This window comes from Macaca nemestrina, chromosome 18 (assembly GCF_043159975.1).
Source record: "Macaca nemestrina isolate mMacNem1 chromosome 18, mMacNem.hap1, whole genome shotgun sequence".
In the NCBI taxonomy this organism is placed as follows: domain Eukaryota; kingdom Metazoa; phylum Chordata; class Mammalia; order Primates; family Cercopithecidae; genus Macaca; species Macaca nemestrina.
The window spans coordinates 78,659,888-78,684,172 of NC_092142.1; the positions used below are offsets into that span (position 1 = coordinate 78,659,888).

The following is a 24,285-nucleotide window of genomic DNA, read 5'->3' on the forward strand; positions in this document are numbered from 1 at the left end:
GTCTTCCCTTGCTTTGATTTCTTTGTCTTTATAATTGAAAGCCTCAAATTTGAGAAAGTCTCAGAATCTCTTAGCTTGGTAAAAGTTCATATTTCAAGGTCTACGCTGAGAGAGTGGGAAGTAGTAGGGCTTGGGTGGGTCCTGGAGATGCATTTATAACAAGTTCCCAAGGGTACCTGCAAGCAGGTGGTCTGTGCATCACTCTACGTGTCCCTTCCTGGTTGATTAACATTTTTATTTTTTTTTTCAGTGCCAGTTCTATGCCCATTACTGCTGTAGGAACTGAAAATAGAGTGGAGACCCAAAGAATGGTCCTCCCTTCATGGAGAATGCATGCTGCCCTTCCCTCCATTGGATCTTCCACGACATCATTTGAAGATCTCCGTGGTTAGGCTGTCCTGGAAATTCCTACTCAATGTGTTCAAAAGGCCATTTCTTATTCTCTCTCGACATATCAGCTGCCCTCCACCCTACCCTGTCCTTGACTTTCCTGCGTCCATCATGGTTCTGGCATTCTTCTTCCTCCTTCTTCCAGTTGCCCACTCTCTGTGTTGTCTGTGCATTATCTACTCTAATCATGCAGGTATCATGCCTTTTTGATTCTTCATTCACATCACTTGTCTCTTCTCATATCTCTGGTTAATCACAAACAAGATCCTTAGAAGTTCATGCTAAAAGCCTGCAGAAGACACTTCATTTGCTTCCCTGTCTGCTGTCTTTTCTTATTTTAATTTATTCAAATTGATTTTCAAGTGCTGTGTTTCTGAAACTATGACAAGCACTAGAATTATCTGGAAGTCCTGTGAAAATGAGATTCCCTGTTCATTGCTCTGCAGGGTCACCTGAGGTTGGGCAATCTCACATGCTGAGGCGGGTGGTTCATGGCGGTCGCTTTGAGAGGCAGGTCCTAGAATACACTGTTTTTACTTGGTAAGTCTCCTTCCTTTTTCTCCTTTGGCTGTCACCCATCAGCTTCAACCCTGAAATTTAGAGTGGCATTTAAAGCTTAAACCTGGCAGGGGTCTTCTCATTGAATTTTTTTCTCCTCCTTCTTAGATTCCTTTCTTTGCTTCACAGGTCTCCTTCCAGCCCAATTCCCCCATCTTTGCTTTTGCTACCTTTCACATCAGAAATGTTGTCATCTTTCCCTTGATTCTTTTAATCTTTACCTAACTGATATGGTTTGGCTGTGTCCCCACCCAAATCTCATCTTGAATTGTAGTTCTCATAATCCCCAGGTGTCGTGGGAGGTAATTTAATCATGTAGGCGGCTAGTCTTACACAGTTCTCATGATAGTGAGTGAGTTCTCATGAGATCTGATGGTTTTATAAGGGGCTTTTTTCCCGTTTGCTTTGCACTTCTTCCTGCCACCACATGAAGGAGAATTTACTTGCTTCCTTTTTTACCATGATTGTGTTTCCTGAGGCCTTCCTAGCCATGCTGAACTGTGAGTCAATTAAACCTCTTTCCTTTATAAATTACCCAGTCTCTGGTATGTCCTTATTAGCAGTATGAAAACGAACTAATACACCAACCTTCAAGTTAAACTAAAGCTCTGTCTCCTCTACTTCCCCAGGCTACAAGTATCTAGCCAGTCTCCAAATTCCCAACACACCTACTTCCTGGTGCATTCCTCTGATATGTCTTACTAGCTGCCAATTTAATGGTGTGTTTATTGCCCAACTAACTAGACTGAGCATCTTGTGACCAAGACTTCATATTATTTATATCACACTCCCTGGCACATAATTAATATTAAACAAATAACACCACTAATAATATTTGTTTTCATATTTTACCGATGGAAATCAGGACTTTTGGTTGAGACCACTGAGTTTTTTGGAGAAATCATCAAAGGTACTTACATTTTCCTATAGAGGGACACATGCTTGTCCCTCTGCCAGAAATACTCCCTTTATACACAATTGTCCTTTGCGTGGTTAACAATGGCTTATCCACTGGGTCTAAGTTTAAAACTCCCTTCTTCAGAGATGTCTCTAACCATCCAGATTAATCTATTTCTCTCTGATATCATTTGCATAGCACACTACACTCTCTCATAGTATGAATCACACCTGAAATTAGTAATTTTACTATCTTCTCCAACTATTTGTATTGTAAGAGGATTATATATCCTTGCCTGTTATCATATGACCTACAGTTCTTTTCTATGGGAAGAGTGTATTTCCCCACTCCATTTATGTTGGTTCTGGCCATGGGACCTTATTTAGCCAATGAACAAACACAGTGAAATGCACCATTTTTAGCCATCTCTAGTTAAACACCTTACTGGAGGAGTAAATTCTGTACCAGTGGTTCTCAACTAGGGCTTGATTTTTCTTCCCATGGGACAATTGGCAATATCTGGAGATCTTTTTGGTTGTCACGTCTGGGGGTAATGCTGCTGACATTAGTGAGTAGAGGCCAGGGATGCTGCTAAACATCCTACAATACGTAGAATAGCTCCCCACAAAAAGGAAGTATCCAGCCCTCAATGTGAATGGTACCGAGGCTGAGAAACTGGGCTATACACCAATGTCATCTGAGAAAAACTCTACTCCAAGTGGGAAAATGAGCTTTGAAATAAACATCCATTCACTAGTTTAGTGTCCTGGATTTTACAATCTTTCTGAACCTTATTTTTTTTTAATCATTTGAGAAGTGTGTATGATAACTCTACCCTCAAGAAGATGTTGTAGAGATTAAAGAAAATATTGTTAAGTAACGCGACTGGCATATTGGTCTTCAAGAATGCTAGGTCTGTCTCCTGTCCTCATTGATGCTATGTCAAGATTTATTACACACAATCAAGTTTTTTTTCAGAGTCTCGCTCTGTTGCCAGGCCTGAGTGCAGTGGTGCGATCCCAGCCCACTGCAACCTCTGCCTCTCGCCAGGTTCAAGTGATTCTCCTGCCTCAGCCTCCTGAGTAGCTGGAACAACAGGTGCGTGCCAGCATGCCCAGAGTAGCTGGAACAACAGGTGCATGCCAGCACGCCCAGCTAATTTTTGTATTTTTAGTAGAGACGGGGTTTCACCATGTTGGCCAGGACAGTCTTGATCTCCTGACCTCATGATTCGCCTGCCTTGGCCTCCCAAAGTGCTGGGATCACAGGCGTGAGCCACCATGCCTGGCCCAATCAAGTGTTTAATCCTCTAAATAACATTAGGATTTGTGCTAGTATCTTTAAAATATTACTCAGACCATGGCAGCAGGGATTGGGGGTAGGGTATCTATTATTTGTGCTGCCTGACTAATTCTGGAGACTTGGACCCAGACTTTGGTGGGTTGAATCCAAAGGTCCACAGGCTTTATTTGTGTTCCCCAAGAGGGCAGGCAGCAGAGCGCATGTGTTCTTTAACTAACTGGGTCTTTCTGTTTGCAATGGCAATGAGAAACAGGGAAAATTCATAATAATTCTTACAATGACTATGTGCTGCGATCTTTAGCTGGAATGATCCCTTGGAATGAAAAGCTGATACTATCATGCCTTTGCTTACATCCCTTCAGTGGCTTGTTTTCCTTGGAGCCTGTAAAATCAAAGTCCAAATCGTTCCCATGACTTAGAATGGTCACAGTCTGTCTCTTGTCCTCCCTACTCTAGTGTCCCCATATTGTCCACGGATCTCAGAATATGTCATGCCTTCTCTAGTCTCAGGGTCTTTGCACAGGAAGTTCCCATGTGATAAAATGCTTTTCCCCCTTATTTTCACCTTTATAACCTCTACTTATCTTCCTGTTTTATGCTATAGTCTCTGTCAGAGAAGATTTTCTCAAATCCTCTAAACAAGTCAGGTCATTTCACCCTGTATTTCTACCATGCCCATTCTCAGAGCTGATGGCAATCAGTAAAACTCTACACCTCACTGTATGCTTACCATTTAAAACACTGAAGACAATACTTTTGTAATTGTTGATGATTTATTACTGCTCTGAGCCCCCAGTGCCAAGCCCTGGCCACACTGGCCTTCTTTGGAACATTACCTTTTGCCCACTCCCCATTACTCCAAAATCAAGCAACTGAAGGTTGTCTGGCACCATAGCAGACTTTCAGACTCCTGATGTGAGGTTACAGCCAACATTCATTTGGATTGGCCCATATAATCCCTGCTCATATTTCTGCCTTAGGATTATTTGTCTCATAATCATGTTATCGAGCAGTGATTATTTGTCTTTCTGGAAACATTCTAAAATCCAGAAAGCAGGGGTGAGTTTTAGAGTATAGTGGACCTACAATCTGAAATACACAATATGCACTTCTGTTAACTGCTTCTCTTATTTAATCCTCGCAACTCCATGTGGTAAGAGTTGTCCAGTCTTTCTATTTCACAACTGAGGCTTCAAAAATAAAAGAGATCCATGTTGAAGGGAGAGGAAAAGAAGAAGACTCCTAGGACCGTAGGCCTGGGGCTGTGTTATCCCAGTGCCATCATCTCAGGATATGATGGGAGCTGCTAGGTGTAGAGATAGCTCCTCTTTGGAGAAACCTCCATGAAACGGTTTCAGGGAAGGCCATTGTGGTTATGTCTCAGAAGATTTGCCCTGCAAGTGAAACAGAAGTTTCTCGTGGAGATGTGGAGGGGGCTGCCCTGCTGTGTCAGAAAGTGGATACTCTATGGAACCAAACCCATTATAATGAGATAAGGTCGAGGCTGCTGTTGGATCTTTACCCATTGTAGCTTCTATTTGTATGGTAAGCAGCTGCTAAGATGGCCCCAGATATCACTGCCTTGCAATAGTCCTGTCTTTGTGTAATCTACTCCCCGTGAGTGTGGGCTGGATATTCTGGCTCTCTTCAGGTAAACAGATGATTGAAAAAGTGATGAAATGTCACTTCTAAAATTAGGTTACAGAGAGAATGTGGTTTCGTTTTTGCTCACTCCCTCTTACTCAGGGAAACTAGCTGCCTTTTTATGTACTGCCCTATGGAGAGGCACACATGTCAAGAAACTGAGGGAATGCCTTCCAGCCAACAGCCAGCCAGGAACTAAGGTGCTCAGTACAGCAGCCTCTACAAGACTGAATAATGCCAACAGCTATTTGATTGTGCTGGGAAGAAGATCTCCATTTAGTTGAACCTTCAGATGAGACTGCAGCCCTGGCCAGCAAACAAATTGCAGCCTATGGAAAGACCTTAAGGCAGAGGCATCCAACTGAACGACCCAAGGGCTCTGACTTACAGAAACTGTGAGCAGTAAGTGCCTATTTTTTTAAACCACTACACTTTGGGGATGGATTGTAACACAGCTATTGATAACTAATAGAGTTTGTTACGTTAGCATTTTAGTCTGCTTTTTTAGCTGCAAGATAAAACTAACCCCTTCACATAAACAGTTAGATTTCAACTCTACAGGTTCAGTTTTGACTTTATAGTTAGCTACTAATGAATCTACACATAAATGTCAGGTTCCCCTAACATAGAAGAGAGGCCTACTATGTACAGGATTATGGACTGTGAATTTCTAGATATAAAGATTTTGTCTCATTCATCTCCGTACCCCAGGGCCTAGACCAAGCTTTATCCTATCATAGCTATTTAATATCTACGGGTCGATTTAAATGATCTAGTTACCAGATAGCTATTATGACCCACGTTTTACTGATAAAATAAGAGAAGTACCTAGAGTTTAAGTGATTCAGAGAAGGTCATGTGAGTGGAGTCAGGACTTTCACCCAAATTCTCAGGCTGCCATCTGTGTATCCCAGCGCTTCCTTAGTGGGTAAAATAGCCCATTACAGACTAGAATGGCAATGTTTTCCTTCCATCGCAACATACTAGCTCAAAATAAGCAGGTGGCTTTTTTATTTCTTTTTAAAGAAAAACGATGTTTTATTAAAGGATTGTCTTCCAAAAAGGCTTCGTTACTCCTTTTTTTCCCTTTAAGCATAGTGAAATGGCCTCTACCTTATTTCGAAAGGATTTCTGGGATAAAGTTCTTCAGTGATAACACGTTTGAAGTAAGTAACAATTAAGTTATCTTAGTCCTCACTAATAATGTTCGTGGAGGAATTGGTGTTTCTTTCTGAGTTAATAAGAAACATTTGCAGCCAAACCATAGGACTCTGAAGATAAAGCAATTGGCAAGAAATGGTATGTTTAAATACCAGAAAATAGCCCATATCCAAACAGGTGTGCGAGAAAACAGTATAAATAAACTGCTCTGTATGCAGTTTAGCCCGAGCAGAATTGTGTAGGAAACTTTCCTCCTATTCTGGAAAAAATATAACCAAACCAGGCCACTTGTATCCTCCTTAGACTGCACAGCTGGAAAAACAGTCCTTGTTCAAACAGCCGAAAGTAAAAGTTGTTTTAATTTTTTTTTAATGGCCAGATAAACAAAACCTTGCTAGAGGAATGACTATACTTGTGCAAATATGGCCTTGAGCTAGCATCTTGTGAAAGACTCACCTCTTTTCAACCTTTAAGAAATATGCCTGCTTCTTTGAATTCGTGATGGTCACTTCATGTTGTGTTAGGATATTTTTAAAAAAATGTTTCCGTTGGTACAGTTGTCTTAACCATCTGGGCACTTGACTTAGGGCATTAAGAATATAGATGCCTAAAAGAAGTGCTTGGTTTCTGTAAGATCTGCTATGTGCACAGGAAACATGGTTTAGAGCTCAAAGGGGTTACAAAAACTGTCCTTTTTATGCCATTTCTTTCTGGCCAGGAACAAAGGTAAGACAAGAGGTTGGTCCATGCCAGAAAGTCTGAAAGTATGTGGGTTAAATGTTTCCAACTGGGCTGTTTGGTGTTTGGGATCATTTGTTCTTTGCCAACCTGTGCCTAGGGGGGAAAAAGGCAAAAACAATGGAGACGTAGCCTAAGGTTCCTGGAGATATTTGGTATTTGACATGCCTCAGTGGTGAGGAGCATTTATGGTGTAGTGAAAAGTAAGTGGTCCTCTGCATTTCACAGTCCAAACCCTGGCTAAATCTGACTAACAAGACAATTACTGCTTCTGAGCCTCAGTTTTCCATCTCTAAAATGGCCTTCTATACACAGTTATGAGACTATATGTAAATACATAACTTGTTAGAGGCAATAACACGTGAAGATTACATGCAGTAATACACATGTAATAACATAAATTATCTTATGACGATTATATGCAGTAGCATGCAGCGGCGGTCACACACTGTGTGCTCCATAGATGGTGTCTTATTTGAACGGTTGTTGCTGCTGTCCTCAAGGAGTTTCTCTTTTGAATACATCCCTCCCTCAACACACACAGGCCTAGATCTTTCTGTCTTTGCCCTGGAATGATTATCTATAGATACTGTGTGCAAAGTGAAATTATGCCAAGTACTATAGAAATGAAAATGACTGAATCAAGGTCAATTGGTGTGGAAGTTAGGAGCATAGGTTCTGGGCCGGGTACAGTGGCTCATGCCTGTAATCCCAGAATTTTGGGAGGCCAGGGCAGAAGGATAGTTTGAGCTCAGGAGTTAAAGACCAGCCTGGACAACATGGCAAAACCCTGTCTCCACACACACACACACACACAGACACATACACACACACACACACACAAAGCTAGCTGGGCAGGTGGGCAGGGTGATGCCTGCTTATAGTCCCAGCCACTTGGGAGGCTGAGGTGGGAGAATCACTTGAGCCCAGGAGGTCAAGGCTTAAGTGAGCTCTGGTAAGTGCATTAGGTTGGTGAAAAATTAATTGCAGTTTCAGGCTCTAGTTTTAAACGGCAAAGACCGTAATTACTTTTGTACCAACCTAATACCACTGAACTCCAGCCTGGGTGACGAAGTAAGACCCTGTTTCAAAAAAAAAAAAAAAAAAAAAAGGTGTAGATTCTAAGCTCAGGCTTGCTTGAAATTCTGGCTCATTTTCTTTCTATCCAGGTAGCCTTGTTGAGTCTCAATTTCCCTATCTGTAAAATGACAATACTAGCAGTATATTCTTTATTCTGTTTAAAATTAAGAGCTCAAGTGCTAGTGTGTACTCACGTGCTTTCTTTGCGAGTTCAAGCACTCAGACTTCAAATGGTATCTTCCGGAGCTTCTTCAGCTGGATTCTGTCCTCTTCCTCATTTGTCACTCTGCTGGCTGCTCCAGGTCGTTCCAATCTATAAATAACCATTTCAGAGCCAGACATCACTGACTAATATCTCAATCTCTAGGAACAAAGATTTTGACTTGTGTCACACTCAGTGGTTCAGAATGATTGTAACCCAATTCCAGCTACATCCAGAATGAGATGGAAATCCAGCATTCTAGTTGGGAGCGGGATTTTCTCTAAGAAACTACGGTGGATCAGGATAAAAGTTCTCTTTTCCGTTATTCATAAAAGGCAGGGAAAGAGAGTCAGAGTTATGGCTTATGGTGTCGCAAGAATGTTTAGTATCATTTTAAGGATCTCTCTCGTTCTCTCTCTTTCTTGCTCTCACTCTTGTTCTCGCTCTTGCTTTTTCTCTTCCCTTTCCCTCCCTGTGGCAAATATTATAAATAGGCCTCCTTCTTATCTGATCCTCCCCTAAATGTTTTTCATTTGAAAACCACAGTTAATTTTAGATAAATGTCAGAGATAATCTCAAATTTGTGTGTAATATAGGCCCTAGTTCTAAGAAAAACATGACATGTCTGGAAGACCTTGTTTTGGCCTTTGTTCCTCTGCTAGTACCACAGCCAATAGCTCTGACTTCCCGCCCTTTATCTGAGACTAGGTTGTATCTTAAGTCTCCTAAGCCCCTTTTCCAGAAGCAGAGAAACTGCCACCATCTGAAGGGCTCCTTTCTAATCCAATAGTTTCCCAGGAAAGATTTTAAAGCTGGAAAGGGGCTCAGGGGAGTGACGGGTGAGTTCACCAACACTGCCCGCCTGAGCAATTTGCAGGATGAAGTGGCCTCTCTTCTGATTCTCACAGGCCAGGCCCCCTCCAGATCCACGTGCAGATAACTGCAGTCGTAAATGTTGTGCAAAGGCTGCTGTACAACCCTTTTAAATAAGAGGCTGTTTTTCAGAACCTGGGCCACATTTGTCCTGGCCTGAGTTAAGAGGTAAAGAACATTCCAATTGTGAGCTTGGATGGAAAAAAATATATTTGAAGTTTTTTCTGCTAACAAGGTATGCAGAGGACTCAAATTCCAGTAAACGAAGGTTAAAGACGGGCTGATTTGCAGAATATGGTCATCACCCCCACCCCTTAATTTTTCCATAAAGTGCCATAAAAAGCCACTGCACTAACAAACATTTTGGGAAGGGAACAAGCTCCAGGCCAAGAAGCCACAAGTTTAAATGGGGGGAAATCTGAGCCCTGAGGCACAGTTTCCTGAGCAGAGTCATTACTCAAGAAGGGAATCAGGCATTAACAGAACTATCCCAACCCAGCACCAAAGCTAACGCTTCTCTGGGTGCCGTGGGACAGTGCTGGTCTGGAGAAGAGCGCCAGTGTTCCTCACTGGAGTTACACCCTTGACTTACAATGTGAAATGAGAGCATGTCTCAAAGACTCAGCTTATACCTGAAAAACACCTGAAGAAAAACGTCTTGTTTTATTTAAAGGATGAAAAGAAAATGCAACGCAATGCAATTGCAAAAACAAAACAAAACAAAACAAAACAAAACACTCCAGCTGGACGTGTTTTAAAAAATTTATTGTTGTAGAACACAGAAAAATTAATGCTAAAATGGATACAGAAGAGTAAAGTCCCCCAAGAGAGCTAGGCCAACTGTGAAGAAGAGGAATATGGAGGAGGGGCTTATCCTACAAAATGCTGACCTCCTACAAAACCATCATCGTAAAATTGGTCTGCTTCTGGCTTGAGAACAGAGACCAGTGAACAGAACAGAGGCCTAGAAGACAGGCCTCCTTATAAATGAGGACTTGAAACATGTTTAACATGGTTTAAAAATCATAGGGAATGGTTAGATTATTTAGTAGATGGTATTGAGAAACTGGTTCACCATATGGAGAAGAATAACATCTATATTTTTTTCTTTCTTTTTTTTTTTTTTTGAGACGGAGTCTCGCTCTGTCGCCCAGGCTGGGGTGTACTGGCGCGATCTCGGCTCACTGCAAGCTCCGCCTCCCGGGTTCATGCCATTCTCCTGCCTCAGTCTCCCGAGTAGCTGGGACTACAGGCGCCGCCACCGCACCCGGCTAATTTTTTTGTATTTTTAGTAGAGATGGGGCTTCACCGTGTTAGCCAGGATGGTCTCGATCTCCTGAACTGTGATCTGCCCACCTCGGCCTCCCAAAGTGCTGGGATTACAGGCGTGAGCCACCGCGCCTGGCCCAATAACATCTATATTTCTATAGTACACGAAGGTGGACTCCAGATGCATATGATATCCAGTATGAGAGGAAAGCTTAAATGGTTAACAAAAGAAAATTTAGAAGAGTGTTTTTACAATGTAGAGGTGGGGAGAAACTTTCTAAAGAAGACCTAAAATTACCAAATATAAAGCAAAAAAAAAAAAAAAAAATGAAGTGTTTGATGACACCAAAGTTGAGGATTTCTTTTTAATGAAAAATTGTAAAGATGAAGTTAAAAATTAAAAAATTGAAACACAATATGTGCAACATTTACAACTGACTAACAACCAATATAGGATATATGAGAGTAACCTGTAAGTTAACAAGAAAAGGATCATAAAATCCATCAGAAACGGGGCAAAGGGCTGGGTATGGCAGTTCATACCTGCAATCCTAGCACTTCAGGAGGCCAAGGTGGGAGGATTACTTGAGACCAGGAGGTCAGAATCAGCCTGAGCTGCATAGTGAGATCTAGTCTCTACAAAAATAAAAATAAAAAGATTAGCCAGATGTAGTGGTGTGCACCTGTAGTCGTAGCTACTTGAGGAGGCTGAGGTTGGAGGATCGCTTGAGCCCAGGAGTTCAAGGCTACAGTGAACTAGCATCACACCATACACTCCAGCCAGGGCAGCAGAGTAAAACCCTGTCTCTTTAAAACAAAACAAAACAAAACAAAACAAAACAAAACAAAACAAAACAAAACAAAAAAAGGTCTGGGCTTGGTGGCTCACACCTGTACTCCCAGGCCGAGGCGGGCGGATCACCTGAGGTCAGGAGTTTGAGATCAGCCTGGCCAACATGGTGAAATCCCATTTCTACTAAAAACACAAAAATTATCTGGGTGTGGTGGTGGGTGCCTGTAGTCCCAGCTACTCAGGAGGCTGAGGCAGGAGAACTGCCTGAACCCGGGAGGCGGAGGTTGCAGTGAGCCAGGATCACACCACTGCACTCCAGCCTGGGCGTCAGAGCGAGAATCCATCTCAAAAATAAAAATAAAAGTAAAAAAAGAAACAAACAAGCAAAAATAAACAGAGGCAAAGAATATGACAGGTAAATCACAGAGGTAATAATCCAAATGGTTCACATAATAATACAAAGCTCAAAATCAGGGAAAAGCAAACCAAATTCAATGAGTTATAAGTTTCTACTCATCAGATTGGTAAAAATGGGAAAGCTGGATAATGCCAGGTCTAAGATGTGAGAACACACGACTCTTCATGTCCAGTTCTTAGGATTATAGAAGTGAAACCGATCTAAAGAATAAACTCACAAAAATTGAGCATCTATGTACATTAGAATCAGTAGTTCCCTTTCAGAATATCCCAAAGAATCCTCACTTGGGTCCAGAAGAGGGAATCTAAGAGGATTTCATGCAGCCAAGACCTGTGATTGCTGGGCCAGAGAGGCAACCAGGGGGTCCTTAGCTGCAAAAATGGGAAAGTAAATTGAAGAGCTGCCCTTTATGGATTACCATGCAGTAGTTAGAAACAATTATCTGGAATCACTAATTAGCAGTATGTGAAGTTTTTTGAAAATGCAGTACTGGGTGAAAAAATAAGAAAAGGCAAGCAATCAGGGTTGCTTGGAGAATTAAATGGCAGTAAAACCTTTGATGTAGCAACTGGCACAAAGAAGAGTTTAGATTCTATCCACAGGTAGGTGGAGAATTAAAAGGGTCAGTCTACCCTGAAGAAAGACTCAAGACCGTAGAGATGGGAGTGAAATTTGAAACTATTTGAAAGAGACTTTGTGGACAATCTGCTAATAAATTTTCTTTCCTGCATCCTTTCTTTCTCACTGGGTAGTGGAATCTAGACTTTCACAAGAAAGAAAACTCAGAACATGAAACACTGCATGTGTTTCATGCTAACAGTCTAACAGTCTAACATTCTGGCTAACAGTCTACCTGTCCTGGTGTTCCTTAGGAGATTCGAGAATTGCCCTAGCCAGGTGCTGCATTTGCTAAAGTTGATTCTAAGGAGTTTGTTTAGGTGGGTTCAGAATTCTTCCCTGTCTCCCTTGACTCCCTGATATGTAGTCTGTACTAAGTGACCATGGATGGAATTGTACTGAAAGTTCTTTCACTTTGTGGTTTGTTCAACAAAATCTACTGAGTAACACTTCATACGGGGTATGGAGGAGACAAATGTGATTGGATAGAATGATATTTTTTCCCTTTCTTCTTCTTACCATATATATACTTTTAGGAGTACCCATTATTGCTACTATCTGCTACCAAAATGTCGGTGACCAAACTGTAGAAATGAAGAAGGAAAACAGACAGCTTGTCTAACGTTCTTGCTCTGAAACTCCCAAGAGATGAGATTCCATCTCTAAGCAGGAGGCCAGGGAGTCCTCTCTCAGTGCAGGAGGCGGCAGGATATTTTTACTGCATTTGCGACCACGGGTCACAGAGAGGGGCAAGGAGCTGGATTCCCAGAATGGAATCGAATCTAGCTCTCTCCGAAGGAAATCCAGGGTTTGGAAAACTCCCAAGGAGCAATAATTCAACTGAACTAACCTGATGAACCGTTTTCAAATGAGTATGGAGAAATAGAGTCAAACATTGAACAGCTTCCTAGAATTGAAGCAACTGGGCAAAGGTGCCTTTTATTAGACCTTTGCAGTACACCCAGAGAACCGGTTAGAAAGCCAGGCTCAGCTCCATCTGGAAGAGAGAAAGACTGGATTTTATTCCCCAGTAGAAGGTTCTCTAGAGCAGTGTGTATGTTTTTCACTTCCTTATAATTATTTATTCAAAACTGAAATATCAGCACATCAAAGTCAACTCCATGCATTGAGTACCTACTCTCTGCCCATCATCTCCTGGGGCTTTTCTCTATCTTATCTCATGGAATCCTCCCCAGATGCTTCAAGGAAAAGATATGACTCCCCACTTTTTAGAAGAGGAAGTCTCCGAGAGGACAGACACATTTTGAAGGCCCGATAGATTTTAAAACGCAGATCTGGATTCAAATCCAGACAGCTGAGTTCCAAATTTGGAACTTTCTTCAACCCATACTGCTATGACCAGACCCCTTCTAAGGGATGTCAGGCAGCCTAGGGGGTCCCATGAGATTTAGAAATAAAGGGATAAATTGTCCTTTCCTCACCCATTTTCAAGCAAAAATGCTAGGGGAGCAGCTGTGTATTAAAAAGGAGTTGGGGCGGAAATACTGATAATAGAGATAGTGAACTTTCGTTGAGTTACCGGTCAAACATTGTGATAACTGTTTGGTCTGAACCACATTCCTATGAGCTGGCTCTATTACTGTTTCTATTTTTTTATTTGGGGGAATTAAGTTTCAAAGGTTAATTAATTATTTAAACTCAAACAACTAGTACTTCTTGGAATAGATCCTAAATTTGTCTGACTCTCAAATCAGTGTTTTAAAAATACTACTGTAAACTGCTTTCTTGGAATATGGCCATGTGAGTTAGGCGTGGCAGCTATTGTGGTGGTGTTATGGTGGTGGGAACAGCAGTGATGGTGTTGTTTTCATTGTTCTTGGCAGTGGTGATACTAATGATGATAAGTAATTGGTGAAGGTGGTGGTCCTCGTAGTGGTGTGATGGTGTTGGTGGTGGTAGCAGTGGTGCTGGTGGTGGTGGTGTGGGTGGTGATAATAGTGATAATGGTGGTAGCAATGGTTTAGCAGTGATGGCAGTGTTGGTAATGGTAGTGACAGCTATGGTGGTGGTGGTGGTGTGGCAGCAGGGCCAGAAGTAATGATGGTGGTGGTGGTGGTACTGGTGGTGGTGGTGATGGAGATGATGTTGATGGGAGGTGTGGGAAGGGCATGGTGATGATGGTGTTGGTGGTGGTGATGGTGGAGGTGGGGGTTGAGTGATGGTGGAGGTGGTGATGGTGGGGAGGGGGTAGGGTAATGGTGACAGTAGTGGTGATGATGATGGTAATAGTAGTAGTGATGGTGGTGGTGGTGGTAGTGGTGGTGATGGAGATGGTGTTGATGGGAGGTGTGGGAAGGGCATGGTGATGATGGTGTTGGTGGTGGTGATGGTGGAGGTGGGGGTCGAGTGATGGTGGAGGTGGTGATGGTGGGGAGGGGGTGGGGTAATGGTGACAGTAGTGGTGATGTTGATGGTGATAGTGATGGTGGTGGTGGTGGTAGTGGTGGTGATGGAGATGGTGTTGGTGGGAAGTGTGGGAAGGGCATGGTGATGATGGTGTTGGTGGTGGTGATGGTGGAGGTGGGGATGGGGTGATGGTGGTGGAGGTGGTGATGGGAGGAGGGGGTGGGGTGATGGTGACAGTAGTGGTGATGGTGATGGTGATAGTAGTGATGGTGGTGGTGGTGGTAGTGGTGGTGATGGAGATGGTGTTGATGGGAGGTGTGGGAAGGGCATGGTGATGATGGTGTTGGTGGTGGTGATGGTGGAGGTAGGGGTGGGGTGATGGTGGAGGTGGTGATGGTGGGGAGGGGGTGGGGTAATGGTGACAGTAGTGGTGATGTTGATGGTGATAGTGATGGTGGTGGTGGTGGTAGTGGTGGTGATGGAGATGGTGTTGGTGGGAAGTGTGGGAAGGGCATGGTGATGATGTTGGTGGTGGTGGTGATGGTGGAGGTGGGGATGGTGGTGGAGGTGGTGATGGGAGGAGGGGGTGGGGTGATGGTGACAGTAGTGGTGATGGTGATAGTAGTGATGGTGGTGGTGGTGGTAGTGGTGGTGATGGAGATGGTATTGGTGGGAGGTGTGGGAAGGGCATGGTGATGATGGTGTTGGTGGTGGTGATGGTGGAGGTGGGGATGCGGTGATGGTGGTGGAGGTGGTGATGGTGGGGAAGGAGTGGTAATGGTGGCAGCAGTGGTGATGATGATGGTGATGGTGGTGGTGGTGGGAGAGGGATGATGATCATGATGGTGATGGTGGTGGTGGTAATGGTGGTGGTGGTGGTAGAGGCGATGGTAAGGGAGGGGATGGCAACTGTGGTGGTAGTGGTATGGTGGTGGTGGAGTGCTGGTGGAAATAGCAGGGTTGTTGCTGGTGGTGGTGATGGTAATGATGATGGTAGTGGTGGTGGTAGTGGTGGTGGAGGTGGTGGTGGTGGTGAGGGTGGGGGTGGGGTGGTGGTTCCCATGACAGTAGAAGTGATAACAGTGATGAGGTGGTGATGATATTGATTATGGAGGTGGTAGCTGTGGGGGTCTTGGTGGTGGTGAATTCAACCTTCCATATAATATCTTCTTTTGAGAAATTCTGAAAAAAGAACACTTCTGTTTTCTCTGTGCCTTTAAAAGTCAATTCATTTGTTTTTTTCCATAGGCTTCAGGAAAGAGGCACTGGCCTTTACTTCTCCACCTCGCTTCACTTCCATGTTGTTGACAAATGTTGTAGTTGCCCAGGATCAGAGGGAGAGACAGACCCTGTGATCACTTCCCCAAAGGCGGCCTTTGGCCACTCCGTGCACTGGAGCACATGACCCTCTGCCTCGCCCCTGCCACATTAACCAGGTGACTGTCTGCCAAGGCCCAGCCCAGTCCAAAGGGAATTGGGATTCAGCGTCCCAAACAAGGCACTGATTACCTGGTAATCAGGGAGCGATTAGCAGGTCGGGTCACCTGCAGTTCATTGCCCATTGTTCCCTGCAAAGTCCTGGGATATTTGCCACACGGGCTGGCCAGTCTGAATGTCTGAGGATTCCGATGCCTGCAGCTCTGCTGTGTAGATCTGTGATTAGGAACAAATCCTCTGTTCTCTCAGCCCATCCCCCGAAGGAGGCAGTGCGGTGGGTGAATCCCCTTCTCTATTCACACACAAAGGATTTGGGAGAAGAATGGCCTGCTTAGGAGCTCAACAGTGACAGAGAGGTGAGGTCCCAATAATGCACTGAAGAACTGAAAGCAAATTAGCACATTCCTCTTCCTGAACCATGATGACTGAGAGTGGAGGAGCCCAGCAAGTCCACGTCCAGATTGGGATTCTACTGTGATCTTGAGATGTGACCTCAGACAAGATTTTTAACCTCTGAGCTTGTTTACCTCGATTTTAAGAGGGTTAATAATAACACTCGCCTCTTCAGCCTTTGAAGTTCAGATTTAGAAAATGAACATAAAGCAGTTAATACAGTCTCTGTAGCGTGTGACCAATATGGGCTATCACCATTATCATCAGTTATAGTAATATCAATATTTAAAATATCATAATTATTTGAAATACTTTATTTAAAATATGCCTCTGTAACATCATTTCTAAATGAGAGATAGCCCCTATGTAGGAGGCCCTGATAAGGAGGAGATGAGATAATTCTTGTAAAGCTTTCATCACAGGACCTAGCATGTAATTAGCACTCAATAAATCATAGTAATAATGGTGATCACCGTCATCATTGTTTGTACTAAGTTGAATGCAAAAAACTATTTTGTAGCATTTTTCACTATATTGTAGCATGTGATCATGAAAATTTAGACAAAGCATTTTTTTTAAGCTAAAAGGAGATTAATGAAATTATTCATGGCACATTCACACCACTGGACACTGTTCAGCTTTATAGTCTATGTGCCCTTCCACCACCTAAAGATCTTGCTAAAACTATCATTTGACAAATCTGGGGTCAGCACAAGATTACACATTTCCATTGCACTCTCAAGTGATTCCAGGGCTACCAGTCCATGGACCCCACTTTAAATAAACAGTATGTACACTTTTACAATAAAAAATGTGTATACACATTTATACAGAAATATAGAAAAAAATTCCTAGGCTATACTCAAGATGGGGGACTGTGTTTTTCACCCCCTTCACTAAACTGTACTATCTTTCCCAGAAATTTAATAACAAACATCTAAAGAAAACATTTAAAAATGCAATAAACTTTATTGATGCAAGTTCTTCCCTTCTCTTTAAGTTTGTCACACTGCCAGGTTTTCCAGCACATCCTTTGCCAGGTCTGCATGCCTGATGCCATGATTTTCTCCTAGAGCCACACTAGGCCTTTTCAGCATCCTAACCACAAGGAAATCACATTAATGTGTGCTCATTCTGGAGGCTTCAGCTCTCCAAGGAGCAGGTGGGCCTCAGCTCAGATATAGCTGCTGGCCAGAGTTCAGGGCCCAGAGCCGTGCAGGCCAGCCAGGTGCAAGATGGACAGTTATTAACTCAGAGAAGCCCAGAGAATTTCTAAAGTCTGATTCTGGCTGCACTTGGAAAGGGCGTTCCAGTTAACATGGTGGGGTGCTTTCTACACTTTAAAGGAGCTCAAGGAAGTCCCTTGTACAAAAGAGATGGCTCCACTAGCCCTTCCTCTAAGGGGTGGCCTGAGAGCAGACACTTGTGATCTAAGGGTAGGCGGGCATAAGGTCTTTTCTTCCATTTGAGTCCCCTCAACAGAGACTGGGATACTTACTTGGGTACTTGAGCCCAGTATTGATCTTATTCTCATCAGACTATTTCTGTCACTGAGAGGTTGACAGAAGTCTGAGTGAGCATCCAGAGACAGAATTAGATAGAACCTCAGTTGAATTTTGACCTTGCCATTTAATAGCTAAACTACCTTAGGCCTAAACAGTGACTCTGTTTCCTCTTGTGGAAAGTGGAAGTGGCAATGCTCTGGTCTCTCCAGGATTCAAAATTATGGAGTTAAAGATCCCAGTTTCTAGTTAGGTAAAAGCGGGCTTGCAAACGCCAATACTAGTAATTATTATTTTTATTCGGTGTTCACCATCCTTTGCACCTTAACATACACCTTGTACCTGCCTAGATGAGCCCCCACCCACTGCCCACCTGAGATCCCTGGTATGGAGTCCCATACCAGGTAAGTAAGTTCAACTTACTTGAACATAAGTTCAAGTACGTTATTAGAATGCTTCTCCAATTTAGTTATGCACAGAATCCATCCCTCTGTGTATCAGGCAGTGGCTAGAGGAAAACAGATACCTACAAAACCTGGGTCGTGGGAGGAGAGTTTACTAAAGGGGTATGTAACTGAGGTGAGGGCAGGACTTGAGAAATAAATAACAAACAGTAGCATGGATAGGGGTTGAGGAGGTACATTCCCACCCAGCTTCTGGCTTTCAGTAGAGAGAACAGCCAACTTGTCAAGAAGGGGGATACCAAGGAATAAATAGCCCGACCTCTGTCTTCCCACCCTCCTGTGTCCTCCTCATGCTTTTGCCAAGATCTTGGCTTGGCTTCTCCTCTGATTGATTTCACCCAACTTTCTGATATTGGCAGGCAGCTATCTTATGTGCCCATGTTATACTCTCATGATAAAGCTGCATTTCCTGAGGGGACACCAATGGATACCCCTCTGCCTGCCATGCAGCTGAGAGGCTAAATGTATGAAAAGCAACACCATGCAAGTCATTTTGAAACTGCTCTGGAACCCTCACGGGGCCCTCCGTTCTAGACATCCAGTCCCACTAGTGATCTGACTATGAAACCCACTAAGAGACTTCCAGAAGAAGATGACCTCTAGAAGGAGAAAACTTTTTTCCACGCTTCCATGGAACAAGAAGATGCCGTCCCTTTGGTGGAGCCCAAAGGGAAGCCATGTAGTTGGCAAGAGAAACTGTTGCTATCATCTATGAAAGGTGCTTCCCGGGGTTCCAGAGGAGGGTGCAGAAGGGGAACAGTGAGTCTGGAGGGACAGACAGAACATTCCTGCAATGCTCTCAATCCATATCTGACCCTCAATTCATGAAACCTTCCAGACAACCCCCCCCGACAGATCCCTCTCTTCTTAAAGCTCTCACACACCTTTCTTTTAGCATTTAACATTCGTAACCTCAAATGAATGATTTCTACACGTGAGTCATTTCCTGAGTAGACTGTCAGATCCTTGAAGGCAGGAAGGCAATGTAATACAGTGGGGAATATCCTGTGTCTTCAAATAGTTATGAAGATTAGAAAGGCAATCTAAGCAATATCCTTAGCATATTACCAGGTGCACATAAAAAGTGATGAATAGACAGATTTATGACTATTCATTATTTTTTTATTCTTCCTATCCTTCACCATGCTGAAGATACACCACTATTACACACACCTCCAAAAAGAAAACTCATCATTTCTTATGTATCTTCTATGGGTCATTTACTATGGAGAAGTTCAAGTACGTTATTAGAATGCTTCTCCAATTTAGTTATGCACAGAATCCACTGAAAGTACAGAAAAAAATCTGATATTTTTAGTATGATGTTTCTAAAAAATATTTGGAAAGTAAAATTCTGTTTTACCTCCCAATGCTTATTGCTGCTAAGAAACTATAAAACAAAATAAATTAATACATTTAATGCAAACAAAGCTATATACATTTTACTTAAATGCAACAGATGATATAGTTTTGATGAAACTGATTCAAAACTTACTACACCAAAGCAGTATTGAACGCTGCTGTACAGGTACATTTCCATTCACCATGCCTACACGTGGTTTGATGACTCACGTGTCCCGTCATTGCTCCCCATTTACACTGGGCACCATGATGTTATTTGGCATTGATTTGACAGAAGTGCATCATTTTAACTTTATTTCCCTTTTATTCTTTTTTCACTAGTACAGCCAATCAAATTAGTATTAGATCTTGCAAACTTTGTTTGCAACCGGCATTAAAATACAATGGCAGTTCTTTTTTTTTTTTTTTTTGAGACGGAGTCTCGCTCTGCCGCCCAGGTTGGAGTACAGTAGCCGGATCTCAGCTCACTGCAAGCTCCGCCTCCCAGGTTTACGCCATTCTCCTGTCTCAGTCTCCCGAGTAGCTGGGACTACAGGCGCCCACCACCTCGCCCGGCTAGTTTTTTGTATTTTTAGTAGAGACGAGGTTTCACCGTGTTAACCAGGATGGTCTCGATCTCCTGACCTCGTGATTCGCCCGTCTCGGCCTCCCAAAGTGCTGGGATTACAGGCTTGAGCCACCGCGCCCGGCCTACAATGGCAGTTCTTTAACGGGTCTTCCGGATATTGCAGAAAATGCTTCGTCAATTTTACTTTGGACTATCATTGCAATGAGAGCACATGGTTCAAAAGTTCCAGCAGCAGAGGCGGTTTTCCCACCCTGCCCCTGGAATACGGCATGTGGTACAGGCATTTTGAATCACAGCTTGTTTCAGGTGGGTATTGTTATCTGTTTTCTATTGGAGGACATTTAGGCTTGGGGGTGCGGCGGGGTGTTCAGTCACTTACCCAGGTTCACTCACCCAAAAGTTTGAGTTTCTACATCCAGTCTTTTGACTGATTGGTCTCATCTTTGATTATTATTGAAGATTAATGCTACATTGACACAGATTGATGATGAGAGATGAAGGGGATGTTGAAGAGATAGAAAGCAAATAGAGAATGAAACATGCTTGACCAGAGATGGTAACATAAACCCTGTCCATGGTGCCCTGTTGTCTTGGGTGCTGCTGTGTTTAGGTCAGGAGCAGTGGGAAGTCTGGAGCCATATGGGAGCCACACAGCCACACAGATGAGGCAGACTTCTAAGTGGGGCCACTCTTGGCATGTCCATGTTGAGCTCAGCAGCAATCAGACCTTGATGAGTTGAAATACTGAAAAGGAAAGTTCTAGGTTGCTCGTCATCATTTAATCTATGCACCTAGTCCTTGGCATTTCCTATTTCCTGCTTTGGGCTGAAGCTGAACATTCTTTCCCAGAATCCTTTGTGTCAGTCAATCCTTTTGGGATTCAAAGAGTTGTGGGAATGGTGACCTTAGTTCACATCCACATTCCACTGGGAGAGCACAAAGCTGGGGCCCTCTCTGCTTCCAGGAAGTAAAAGAGGCTGTGAAAGAAATGTTGTCAACCAATGTTCTTACTACAGAAAGCCAGGAGAGGTGCTGTTCATCCTTCCAGCTCCAAGTGATGAGAATTTAGGAAATAAATAAATTAGGTAACTTATAGGCACATGTGATAAACTCTCTCTCACCAGGATCTGATAGACTAGTAGTTAATACAATTTTTGCATAGCTTGCATTTCCTGATAATACAGATGGATCTGCTATTAAAATTCCACTTTCCTTGTAGCAAAGTTAACTTTTTGTTATTCTAGAATGGCAAATTGAGTCAGTGAAGTTTCGGGAATCACACACACATCAGGTAATGCCATAACAAAAGTCCTTTTTGCCTGCAGTATATTTTCAGGACAATGAAACCATTCAATCACTGCCCAGAATGATAATTATCTTTTTGGACACATGACCTCATATTCTGAATCTATTAAGCACACAAAATCTGAAAATGAGTGGTATTAGTGATTCTATTGAAATGGATGCAAGGGAACTGAAACAAAATAAAGCCAGCTTTAGTTCTGTAATCCCCGAAAAAAATACGTGCTAAGAGGATGGGTGACTTAGGACACTTAGACAAGAAAAACCATCATGGAAAAATAAAACAGTAGATGCACATGTCTTTTGCCTTACTAGATGTCTGAACTTCATTGCTTCAGGGCACATCAGCTTGGGGTAGAGGTGGGGAGGCAGTTGACTCAGGTGTGGGTAACAATTGTGATGGCCTATGACCGAATTCCACAGTAAAGTGATTGGTACCCCAACCTCTCCTCTGCTCTTTCTGTTTTTTGTAATCATCCTAGATAGACATTAACATTTTCTGCAGAAGCCAACTGACAGAAAGATCAGCTACATCAGAAACAGCTGCTTCCAGTAGTGTCACCTTCATTCTAGGGGCAACTTCATCCAGAGTCTTAGAACACCATTTTTTAAAGACCCAGGTGCAAGTCACACCAAGGTGGGGTGTATTAGAAGATGTGAGGCCTTCCAGTGTAACTTTCACAAACCTTCTTCACTGACACAGACCCATTGGTGATCCAGGTAAGAATACAGGTTACTGGCATCTCTCCAACATAAGTCAGCACTCTGCCTTTCTCCAACATTCTCTGCAGAGAAACGTGAATCTAAATTCATACTATATTCTTCATATGAATCTCCATGTCCATGTCCTGGTCCTCACATTCCATGGCTCCAAAGGTCATTGTTTTTCTTTCTCCTTGAAGGACTAGAAGTGGATTATCAGGCAAATTGAAACCTTGGGCAATTCCCAGAAGTTCTAAGGTGAGAATGCTGATAAAGTGTCTCTACTGTCCATCTTTTACCCCTCTCATGCCCCTTACCTCACCCCCCTGGAGACCTAGATTAAAAATACTTCAGAGCAGGAAACCTGGTTGATGGATTGATCAATCAACCAACAAGTATTTATTGAGAGCACCTAATTCTTGCTCGGCAAATGCTGACAGGAGCAGATGGTGCAGTGACAGGTAACAGAGGACTCTTCAAAGTCAGGTAGAGGACTTGAAACTGAGGCTCAACTCACCGTGTCTTCATTCAAGAGACAGCAGTTGAACACCTACACACAAGCTGCACAGCATGCTTGGAAATGGGAATAAAAAGGGCAGATAGACTTCTATCCCATGGAGTTTATAGTTTATCAGGGTAATAATTCTTTTAAGCACTTAAAGTTAATGTGCACTACGACTGGAAAACAGACTGCTTAGGCAGCTTACGGTGGTCAAGAAAGTGGGGACATATAAAGTTGTTTTAGCTTTTTGAGGCCTGGAAGGATACAACCACACAGTGACTGGGTAATGTGATTTTGGGAGCAAGATAGATTGAAGACTGGAGAGTGAGTAGCATCCTCCCAAAATTCACGTCCTCCCAGAACCTCAGAATGTGAGATTAAGTGTAAATAGGGTCTTTGCAGATTTAATGAAATTAAGATGAAGTCATATTGATTTCGGGTGGGTAATAAATCCATATATCCAATGACTAGTGTCCTTGTAAAGACACAGACACAGACAGAGGTAAGAAGGGCAGATATCAGAGTGATATGGCTACAAGCCAAGGAATGCCAAGAATTTCTGGCCACCAGCAGCTGCTTGGAGAGTTGCATGGAATGTATTGTTTCCTAGAAACTTTGGATGGAGCATGGCCCTGCCAACACCTTGATATCAGACTTTCAGCCTCTAGAGCTACAGGAGAATAAACTTCTGTTGTTCTAAACCACCCAATTTGTAATAATATGTTATAGCAGCCTTGAGAAATGAATGTAAGACACAACTGACTGGAGTGAAGAAGATTCCTGGTTAAAGCATATGTGAGTGCTACCGTGAAAAATGAAGGCCAAGGTGAGAAAGAATGGCAGGTTTCTATTTGTATGGTTGTGTACAAGATAATAGCTGAAGGCCCTAATGAAATAAACAGAATATGTCTTTTACAGCTTGTTTTATAATAAACAAACCACCTAAAGAGCCTGAAGAGACAAAGATTAAACTTCTCAAGCCATGTCTCCGTTTATGAAACAGAACAAAAAAGAGTAAGCAAGGGAGAAAGCGAACGAGTTACTGACAATATTCCATTGAACTCAGTAGATACTTATCAAGCCTTGCCTATTTCATACCTCTAAGGAATGCACAGTGCGAGTTGGGGGTAAAACTGGAGAATTTCAATCCAAGGGATATAGGCAAAGATTGAAGTAAGCTGAATGAATAGAAACAGTGAAGACAAAAAGAAACAAATGTCCCAGTCTAAGGATGATTAGGATGTCTTTGCAGAGAAGATGACATCTGTAGGGAGGATGAAAGGATCCTTTAGGGTTGGACAGAAGGCAGAAGGGCAGAAGAGAGAAGAAAGCCCAGAGTATACCATCATATCTCAACACTCCTTGAATAGTCGCTATGTCTAATCTGGTGCCTTGTATAGCACAAAAAGGCACACAGAAATGGTGGAGTGAATAAATGAATGAACTAATGAAATGACCCAGAAGCCAAGAGAGGACAGCACTTTCTTAAGGAAGAGGGGATAATGAACATTGTAAAAAGCCAGAGAGAGGCTGAGAAAGACAAGTATGAATGTCAAGAAACGAATAGGTCAATAGAACATTGAAGAAATAGGAGCTTAGGAGAAGTCAGAGGCAATTCTTAGCAGTTGAGAAGAAAGGAGTGAGCCACAAGGAAGAAAACTTGTGCTGATGAAGGCTCAAGGAGTACGGCTGAAAAAAAAATATGGGAGAGAGGTTAATAAAGAGTGTTTGTGAATTAACGC

General features: G+C 42.9%; 2 long non-coding RNA genes across 5 annotated transcripts in view; one reads left to right on the plus strand and one right to left on the minus strand.

Annotated features, from left to right (window-relative positions):
- LOC105491227 (uncharacterized) overlaps window positions 1-24,285 on the minus strand; it is a 103,183-nt gene that overhangs the window by 42,377 nt on the left and 36,521 nt on the right. For 3 of the 4 annotated variants that reach the window (XR_011616598.1, XR_011616599.1, XR_011616597.1), the window contains one exon: window positions 7,966-8,084. This is a non-coding gene — a long non-coding RNA (uncharacterized lncRNA). Of the gene's footprint in view, window positions 1-7,965; window positions 8,085-12,794; window positions 12,942-24,285 lie in introns of all 4 variants that reach the window. The other variant, XR_011616600.1, reaches the window with a different exon arrangement.
- The window catches only part of LOC139359924 (uncharacterized), a 57,244-nt gene that overhangs the window by 31,584 nt on the left and 1,375 nt on the right, over window positions 1-24,285 (plus strand). Inside the window, exons 2-3 of the long non-coding RNA XR_011616601.1 lie at window positions 4,895-5,194; window positions 5,886-5,958. This is a non-coding gene — a long non-coding RNA (uncharacterized lncRNA). The remainder of the gene's footprint in view (window positions 1-4,894; window positions 5,195-5,885; window positions 5,959-24,285) is intronic.